This window comes from Convolutriloba macropyga, chromosome 1 (assembly GCF_964194025.1).
Source record: "Convolutriloba macropyga chromosome 1, txConMacr16.3, whole genome shotgun sequence".
NCBI classification, from domain to species: Eukaryota; Metazoa; Xenacoelomorpha; order Acoela; family Convolutidae; genus Convolutriloba; species Convolutriloba macropyga.
Genome location: NC_134468.1, coordinates 73,137,187 through 73,146,931, shown reverse-complemented (window position 1 = coordinate 73,146,931; position 9,745 = coordinate 73,137,187).

Sequence of the window (9,745 nt, the reverse complement as noted above, 5' to 3'; positions counted from 1 at the left end):
CACCTGCTAAAAATTACGCAAAATATTTAGCCGAAGCAGATAAAACACCAGCTAGAATCACGCAATTTTTTTAAGCCGAAGCAGGTAAAGCACCTGCTAAAATCACGCAGAATATTTAGCCGAAGCAGATAAAGCACCTGCTAGAATCAAGCAATTTTTTTAAGCCAAAGCAGGTAAAGCACCTGCTAAAATCACGCAGAATATTTAGCCGAAGCAGATAAAGCACCTGCTAGAATCAAGCATTTTTTTAAACCGAAGCAGGTAAAGCACCTGCTAAAAATTACGCAAAATATTTAGCCGAAGCAGATAAAACACCTGCTAGAATCACGCAATTTTTTTTAAGCCGAAGCAGGTAAAGCACCTGCTAAAATCACGCAGAATATTTAGCCGAAGCAGATAAAGCACCTGCTAGAATCAAGCATTTTTTTAAACCGAAGCAGGTAAAGCACCTTTTAGGAACATTTATTTTTCATTCTGGCCGAAGCAGATAAAGCACCTGCTAGAAACACGCGAAAATTTAGTCGAAGCAGGTAAAGCACCTGCTAAAAATTACGCAAAATATTTAGCCGAAGCAGATAAAACACCTGCTAGAATCACGCAATTTTTTTAAGCTGAAGCAGGTAAAGCACCTGCTAAAGTCACGCAGAATATTTAGCCGAAGCAGATAAAGCACCTGCTAGAATCACGCATTTTTTTAAACCGAAGCAGGTAAAGCACGTTTTAGGAACATTTATTTTTCATTCTGGCCGAAGCAGGTAAAGCACCTGCTAGAAACACGCGGAAAATTAAGCCGAAGCAGGTAAAGCACCCGCTAAAATCACGCAAACTCATTTTTACTCCAAGCAGTTAACGCACCTGCTAAAAACACGCGAAATATTTTGCCCAAGCAAGTAAAGCACCTGATAGAACCACGCAATTTTTTTAGCCGAAGCAGGTAAAACTCTGATCGGATAAAACTAACTTGATTCAATTCGTTCAATGAAAATTTCAACATTTAGTAAACAAATACTATAAAACAGCATGAAAACAATCAATCGCAAGGCCAAGACAATTGAGCAACAAGGACATCAAACATTACATAAACAATTTTTCGCGCAAGACTTTGTTCATGCCGCACGCTAAATTTTGGCGACCTTGCAGAGTAAGATGAACGCCATCAGATTCAAGAAAACACTTCTTTTTGAGAACCTCTTGATGCATTTTGAAAGACGGCAGCAAAGAGTTCGTCAGAATGGCATTGAACCGATCTATGTTTGTATGTTTTGCATTCAGTCTCTTCAGGACTGTACATACAACAGCCTTTGGCTTTTGAGACAAATTGCGGATTTCAAAGAAAAGTTGTTGAATTTCTTTGAAGACTTCTCCAGGCTCTTGTCCGGCTGCATCGAATTTGGACAAATTATTGCCGCCTAATAGGAGAATGACATTCCGATAGCTTGTTAGAGTGTCCAGAAGTGCATGAAATTCTGAGACCACTCCACCGGAAAGAGAATAAACAATGCAATTGTTGACGCACAAGTTGTCAACAATAGAGTCACCAATAATTGCTGTATGAACTTTTTCTTCGCTGGCAAAATTAGAAAAGAGAAATTCAGTTTGTCGTCCAGTTGTTGGTTGCTTGATAATTCGCCCCTGGACTTGTGCGGATGAGAACGCCGGTTTGAATTTCTTCCGGGGTGTACCTTCAGTATCAGTGGCAAAAGGAACGCCAAGTCGCATTGGTTCCATAACAGCTAAACACAAACTTTTTTAAAAACATACATAAAACTTTTGGTATTTGAGAGTTCACATACTAGTTGTTGTCTGAGATAATAAATTTTCCATAATAATCCAATAAAATTCGATTATTTTTAAATTGTTTTTCGCTAAAATTGCCAGAAATTTTTTCTAATTTTTAAAAATATTTTTCACATTCTTAAAGCATTTTTATACATATTGCAGTTGATATCACTGGTACGATCCAGGAAAGTACAAAAACCGCTGAAGTACAAAAATCGCAAAAATCAAGGAAAAAATCTCGGAAAATTTTTTTGGACCAAAAAAAGTTGGCTACTACAGGTAGCATCTATAACAAAACTCTAGTTTCTTTTGCTTTGGAACACGCCTACTAGTGATAAACAACTAATCCCTCCCTGGTGACACTCCTCCCTAGACCCTCAGTTCATTTGAATAAGTCCTTGACTGAGTTGTTAAGCAATTTATGTTGAAACAATACATAGCGATTTTTTGAGCGCGAAATTTGACAACGTATCGGGTACTTTTTTGATATACCACCTAGGTCAAAAATTCTTTCACTACCAGACTGTACTCGGATCTTGACACTCCTCTCTAGACCCCCAATTCATTCGAATGAGTCCTTGACTAGGTTGAAAAGCACTTTATGTTGAAACACTATATAGCGAGTTTTCGAGCGCGAAATTTGACAACGTAGCGATTACTTTTATCGTATACCACCTAGGTCAAAAAATCTTTCCCCATCAGACTTTACGCGGACAGTGACACTCCTCCCTAGACCCTCAATTCCTTTGAATAAGTCCTTGACTAGGTTGAAAAGCACTTTATGTAGAAACAATATATAGCGAGTTTTTGAGCGCGAAATTTGACAACGTAGCGAGTACTTTTATCGTATACCACCTAAGTCAAAAAGTCTTTCCCCATCAGAGACGGTACGTGGACAGTGAAACTCCTCCCTAGACCCTCAATTCATTTTAATAAGTCCTTGACTACGTTGAAAACCAATTTATGTTGAAACACTAAATAGCGATTTTTTTAGCGCGAAATTTGACAACGTATCGAGTACTTTTTTCGTATACCACCTAGGTCAAAAACAATTCCCCTCTCAGACTGTACTCAGACAGTGACACTCCTCCCTAGACCCTCAATTCATTTGAATAGGTCCTTGACTAGGTTGAAAAGCAATTTATGTTGGAACAGTATATAGTGAGTTTTTCAGCGCGAAATTTGACAACGTACCGAGTACTTTTTTCGTATAATACCTAGGTCAAAAATTCTTTCACACCCAGACTGTACTCGGACCTTGACACTCCTCTCTAGACCCTCAATTCATTTGAATAAGTCCTTGACTAGGTTGAAAAGCAATTTATGTTGAAACACTATATAGTGGTGAGTTACTCAGCGCGAAATTTGACAACGTACCGAGTACTTTTTTTCGTATACCACCTAGGTCAAAAATTCTTTCACTCCCAGACTGTACTCGGACCTTGACACACCTCTCTAGACCCTCAATTCATTTGAATAAGTCCTTGACTAGGTTGAAAAGCAATTTATGTTGAAACACTATATAGTGGTGAGTTACTCAGCGCGAAATTTGACAACGTACCGAGTAGTTTTTTTCGTATACCACCTAGGTCAAAAATTCTTTCACACCCAGACTGTACTCGGACCTTGACACTCCTCCCTAGACACTCAATTCATTTGAATCAGTCCTTGACTAGGTTGAAAAGCAATTTATGTTGGAACACTTTATAGTGAGTTTTTCAGCGGGAAATTTGACAACGTACCGAGTACTTTTTTCGTATACCACCTAGATCAAAACTTTTTTCACTGCCAGACTTTACTCGGACCTTGACACTCCTTTCTAGACCCTCAATTCATTTGAATAAGTCCTTGACTAGGTTGAAAAGCAATTTATGTTGAAACACTATATAGCGATTTTTTGAGCGCGAAATTTGACAACGTATCGAGTACTTTTTTCGTATACCACGCAGGTCAAAAATTTTCGCCTCTCAGACTGTACTCAGATAGTGACACCCTCCCTAGACCCTCAATTCATTTGAATAAATCCTTGACTAGGTTGAAAAGCAATTTATGTTGGAACACTTTATAGTGAGTTTTCAGCGCGAAATTTGACAACGTACCGAGTACTTTTTTCGTATACCACCTAGGTCGAAAATTCTTTCACTGCCAGACTGTACTCGGACCTTGACACTCCTCTCTAGACCCTCAATTCATTTGAATAAGTCCTTGACTAGTTTGAAAAGCAATTTATGTTGGAACACTTTATAGTGAGTTTTCAGCGCGAAATTTGACAACGTACCGAGTACTTTTTTCGTTTACCACCTAGGTCAAAAAATCTTACACTCCCAGACTGTACTCGGACCCTGACACTCCTCTCTAGACCCTCAATTTATTTGAATAAGTCCTTGACTAGGTTGAAAAGCAATTTATGTTGAAACACTATATAGCGATTTTTTGAGCGGGAAATTTGACAACGTATCGAGTACTATTTTTGTGTACCAACTAGGTCAAAAATTCTTTCTCTATCAGACTGTACTTGGACAGTGACAATCCTCCCTAGACCCTCAATTCATTTGAATAAGTCCTTGACTAGGTTGAAAGGCATGTTGAAACACTAAATAGCGAGTTTTTTAGCGCGAAATTTGACAACGTATCGAGTACTATTTTTGTATACCAACTAGGTCAAAAATTCTTTTTCTATCAGACTGTACTCGGACAGTGACAATCCTCCCTAGACCCTCAATTCATTTGAATAAGTCCTTGACTAGGTTGAAAAGCAATTTATGTTGAAACACTATATAGCGATATTTTTGAGCGCGAAATTTGACAACGTATCGAGTACTTTTTTTGTATACCAACTAGGTCAAAAATTCGTTCTCTACCAGACTGTACTCGGACAGTGACACTCCATCCTAGACCCTCAATTCATTTGAATAAGTCCTTGACTAGGTTGAAAAGCATGTTGAAACACTAAATAGCGAGTTTTTTAGCGCGAAATTTGACAACGTACCAAATACTTTTTTCGTATACCACCTAGGTCAAAAATTCTTTCACTCCCAGACTGCACTCGGACTCTGACACTTCTATCTAGACCCTCAATTCATTTGAATAAGTCCTTGACCAGGTTGAAAAGCAATTTATGTTGGAACACTATATAGTGAGTTTTTCAGCGCGAAATTTGACAACGTACCTAGTAATTTTTTCGTATACCACCTAGGTCAAAAATTCTTTCACTCCCAGACTGCACTCGGACTCTGACACTTCTATCTAGACCCTCAATTCATTTGAATAAGTCCTTGACTAGGTTGAAAAGCAATTTATGTTGAAACACTATATAGCGATTTTTTGAGCGGGAAATTTGACAACGTATCGAGTACTATTTTTGTGTACCAACTAGGTCAAAAATTCTTTCTCTATCAGACTGTACTTGGACAGTGACAATCCTCCCTAGACCCTCAATTCATTTGAATAAGTCCTTGACTAGGTTGAAAGGCATGTTGAAACAGTAAATAGCGAGTTTTTTAGCGCGAAATTTGACAACGTATCGAGTACTATTTTTGTATACCAACTAGGTCAAAAATTCTTTTTCTATCAGACTGTACTCGGACAGTGACAATCCTCCCTAGACCCTCAATTCATTTGAATAAGTCCTTGACTAGGTTGAAAAGCAATTTATGTTGAAACACTATATAGCGATATTTTTGAGAGCGAAATTTGACAACGTATCGAGTACTTTTTTTGTATACCAACTAGGTCAAAAATTCGTTCTCTACCAGACTGTACTCGGACAGTGACACTCCATCCTAGACCCTCAATTCATTTGAATAAGTCCTTGACTAGGTTGAAAAGCATGTTGAAACACTAAATAGCGAGTTTTTTAGCGCGAAATTTGACAACGTACCAAATACTTTTTTCGTATACCACCTAGGTCAAAAATTCTTTCACTCCCAGACTGCACTCGGACTCTGACACTTCTATCTAGACCCTCAATTCATTTGAATAAGTCCTTGACCAGGTTGAAAAGCAATTTATGTTGGAACACTATATAGTGAGTTTTTCAGCGCGAAATTTGACAACGTACTATAATTTTTTCGTATACCACCTAGGTCAAAAATTCTTTCACTCCTAGACTGTACTCGGACCTTGACACTCCTCTCTAGACCCTCAATTCATTTGAATAAGTCCTTGACTAGGTTGAAAAGCAATTTATATTGAAACACTATATAGCGATTTTTTGAGCGCGAAATTTGACAACGTATCGAGTACTTTTTTTGTATACCAACTAGGTCAAAAATTCTTTCTCTATCAGACTGTACTCAGACAGTGACACTCCTCCCTAGACCCTCAATTCATTTGAATCAGTCCTTGACGAGGTTGAAAAACAACTTATGTTGGAACACTTAATAGTGAGTTTTTCAGCGCGAAATTTGACAACGTACCGAGTACTTTTTTCGTATACCACCTAGGTCAAAAATTGTTTCACTGCCAGACGGTACTCGGACCTTGACACTCCTCTCTAGACCCTCAATTCATTTGAATAAGTCCTTGACTAGGTTGAAAGGCATGTTGAAACAGTAAATAGCGAGTTTTTTAGCGCGAAATTTGACAACGTATCGAGTACTATTTTTGTATACCAACTAGGTCAAAAATTCTTTTTCTATCAGACTGTACTCGGACAGTGACAATCCTCCCTAGACCCTCAATTCATTTGAATAAGTCCTTGACTAGGTTGAAAAGCAATTTATGTTGAAACACTATATAGCGATATTTTTGAGAGCGAAATTTGACAACGTATCGAGTACTTTTTTTGTATACCAACTAGGTCAAAAATTCGTTCTCTACCAGACTGTACTCGGACAGTGACACTCCATCCTAGACCCTCAATTCATTTGAATAAGTCCTTGACTAGGTTGAAAAGCATGTTGAAACACTAAATAGCGAGTTTTTTAGCGCGAAATTTGACAACGTACCAAATACTTTTTTCGTATACCACCTAGGTCAAAAATTCTTTCACTCCCAGACTGCACTCGGACTCTGACACTTCTATCTAGACCCTCAATTCATTTGAATAAGTCCTTGACCAGGTTGAAAAGCAATTTATGTTGGAACACTATATAGTGAGTTTTTCAGCGCGAAATTTGACAACGTACTATAATTTTTTCGTATACCACCTAGGTCAAAAATTCTTTCACTCCTTGACTGTACTCGGACCTTGACACTCCTCTCTAGACCCTCAATTCATTTGAATAAGTCCTTGACTAGGTTGAAAAGCAATTTATATTGAAACACTATATAGCGATTTTTTGAGCGCGAAATTTGACAACGTATCGAGTACTTTTTTTGTATACCAACTAGGTCAAAAATTCTTTCTCTATCAGACTGTACTCAGACAGTGACACTCCTCCCTAGACCCTCAATTCATTTGAATCAGTCCTTGACGAGGTTGAAAAACAACTTATGTTGGAACACTTAATAGTGAGTTTTTCAGCGCGAAATTTGACAACGTACCGAGTACTTTTTTCGTATACCACCTAGGTCAAAAATTGTTTCACTGCCAGACGGTACTCGGACCTTGACACTCCTCTCTAGACCCTCAATTCATTTGAATAAGTCCTTGACTAGATTGAAAAGCAATTTATGTTGAAACACTATATAGCGATTTTTTGAGCGCGAAATTTGACAACGTATCGAGTACTTTTTTCGTATACCACCTAGGTCAAGAATTTTTGCCTCTCAGATTGTACTCAGACAGTGACACTCCTCCCTAGACCCTCAATTCATTTGAATAAGTCCTTGACTAGGTTGAAAAGCAATTTATGTTGAAACACTATATAGCGTCTTTTTGAGCGCGAAATTTGACAACGTATCGAGTACTTTTTTTTGTATACCAACTAGGTCAAAAATTCTTTCTCTATCAGACTGTACTTGGACATTGACACTCCTCCCTAGACCCTCAATTCATTTGAATAAGTCCTTGACTAGGTTGAAAAGCAATTTATGTTGAAACACTAAATAGCGAGTTTTTTAGCGCGAAATTTTACAACGTATCGAGTACTTTTTTTGTATACCAACTAGGTCAAAAATTCTTTCTCTTTCAGACTGTACTCGGACAGTGACACTCCTCCCTAGACCCTCAATTCATTTGAATAAGTCCTTGACTAGGTTGAAAAGCTATTTATGTTGGAACACTATATAGTGAGTTTTTCAGCGCGAAATTTGACAACGTACCGAGTACTTTTTTCGTATACCACCTAGGTCAAAAATTCTTGCACTCCCAGACTGTACTCGGACCCTGACACTCCTCTCTAGACCCTCAATTCATTTGAATAAGTCCTTGACTAGGTTGAAAAGCAATTTATGTTGAAGCATTATATAGTGAGTTTTTCAGCGCGAATTTTGACAACGTACAGAGTACTTTTTTCGTATACCACCTAGGTCAAAAATTCTTTCACTCCCAGACTTTACTCGGACCCTGACACTCCTCTCTAGACCCTCAATTCATTTGAATAAGTCCTTGACTAGGTTGAAAAGCAATTTATTTTGAAACACTATATAGCGACTTTTTGATCGCAAAATTTGACAACGTATCGAGTACTTTTTTTGTATACCAACTAGGTCAAAAATTTTTTCTCTATCAGAGTTTACACAGACAGTGACACTCCTCCCTAGACCCTCAATTCATTTGAATAAGTCCTTGACTAGGTTGAAAAGCAATTTATGTTGAAACACAAAATAGCGAGTTTTTTAGCGCGAAATTTGACAACGTATCGAGTACTTTTTTTTGTATACCAACTAAGTCAAAAATTCTTTTTCTATCAGACTTTACTCGGACAGTGACACTCCTTCCTAGACCCTCAATTCATTTGAATAAGTCCTTGACTAGGTTGAAAAGCAATTTATGTTGGAACACTATATAGTGAGTTTTTTAGCGCGAAATTTGACAACGTACCGAGTACTTTTTTCGTATACCACCTAGGTCAAAAATTCTTTCACTCCCAGACTGTACTCGGACCTTGACACTCCTTTCTAGACCCTCAATTCATTTGAATAAGTCCTTGACTAGGTTGAAAACCAATTTATGTTGAAACACTATATAGCGATTTTTTGAGCGCGAATTTTGACAACGTACCGAGTACTCTTTTCGTATACCACCTAGGTCAAAAATTCTTTCAATCCCAGACGGTACTCGGACCCTGACACTCCTCTCTAGACCCTCAATTCATTTGAATAAGTCCTTGACTAGGTTGAAAAGCAATTTATGTTGAAACACTATATAGCGTCTTTTTGAGCGCGAAATTTGACAACGTATCGAGTACTTTTTTTGTATACCAACTAGGTCAAAAATTCTTTCTCTATCAGACTGTACTTGGACATTGACACTCCTCCCTAGACCCTCAATTCATTTGAATAAGTCCTTGACTAGGTTGAAAAGCAATTTATGTTGAAACACTAAATAGCGAGTTTTTTAGCGCGAAATTTGACAACGTATCGAGTACTTTTTTTGTATACCAACTAGGTCAAAAATTCTTTCTCTTTCAGACTGTACTCGGACAGTGACACTCCTCCCTAGACCCTCAATTCATTTGAATAAGTCCTTGACTAGGTTGAAAAGCTATTTATGTTGGAACACTATATAGTGAGTTTTTCAGCGCGAAATTTGACAACGTAACGAGTACTTTTTTCGTATACCACCTAGGTCAAAAATTCTTGCACTCCCAGACTGTACTCGGACCCTGACACTCCTCTCTAGACCCTCAATTAATTTGAATAAGTCCTTGACTAGGTTGAAAAGCAATTTATGTTGAAGCATTATATAGTGAGTTTTTCAGCGCGAATTTTGACAACGTACAGAGTACTTTTTTCGTATACCACCTAGGTCAAAAATTCTTTCACTCCCAGACTTTACTCGGACCCTGACACTCCTCTCTAGACCCTCAATTCATTTGAATAAGTCCTTGACTAGGTTGAAAAGCAATTTATGTTGAAA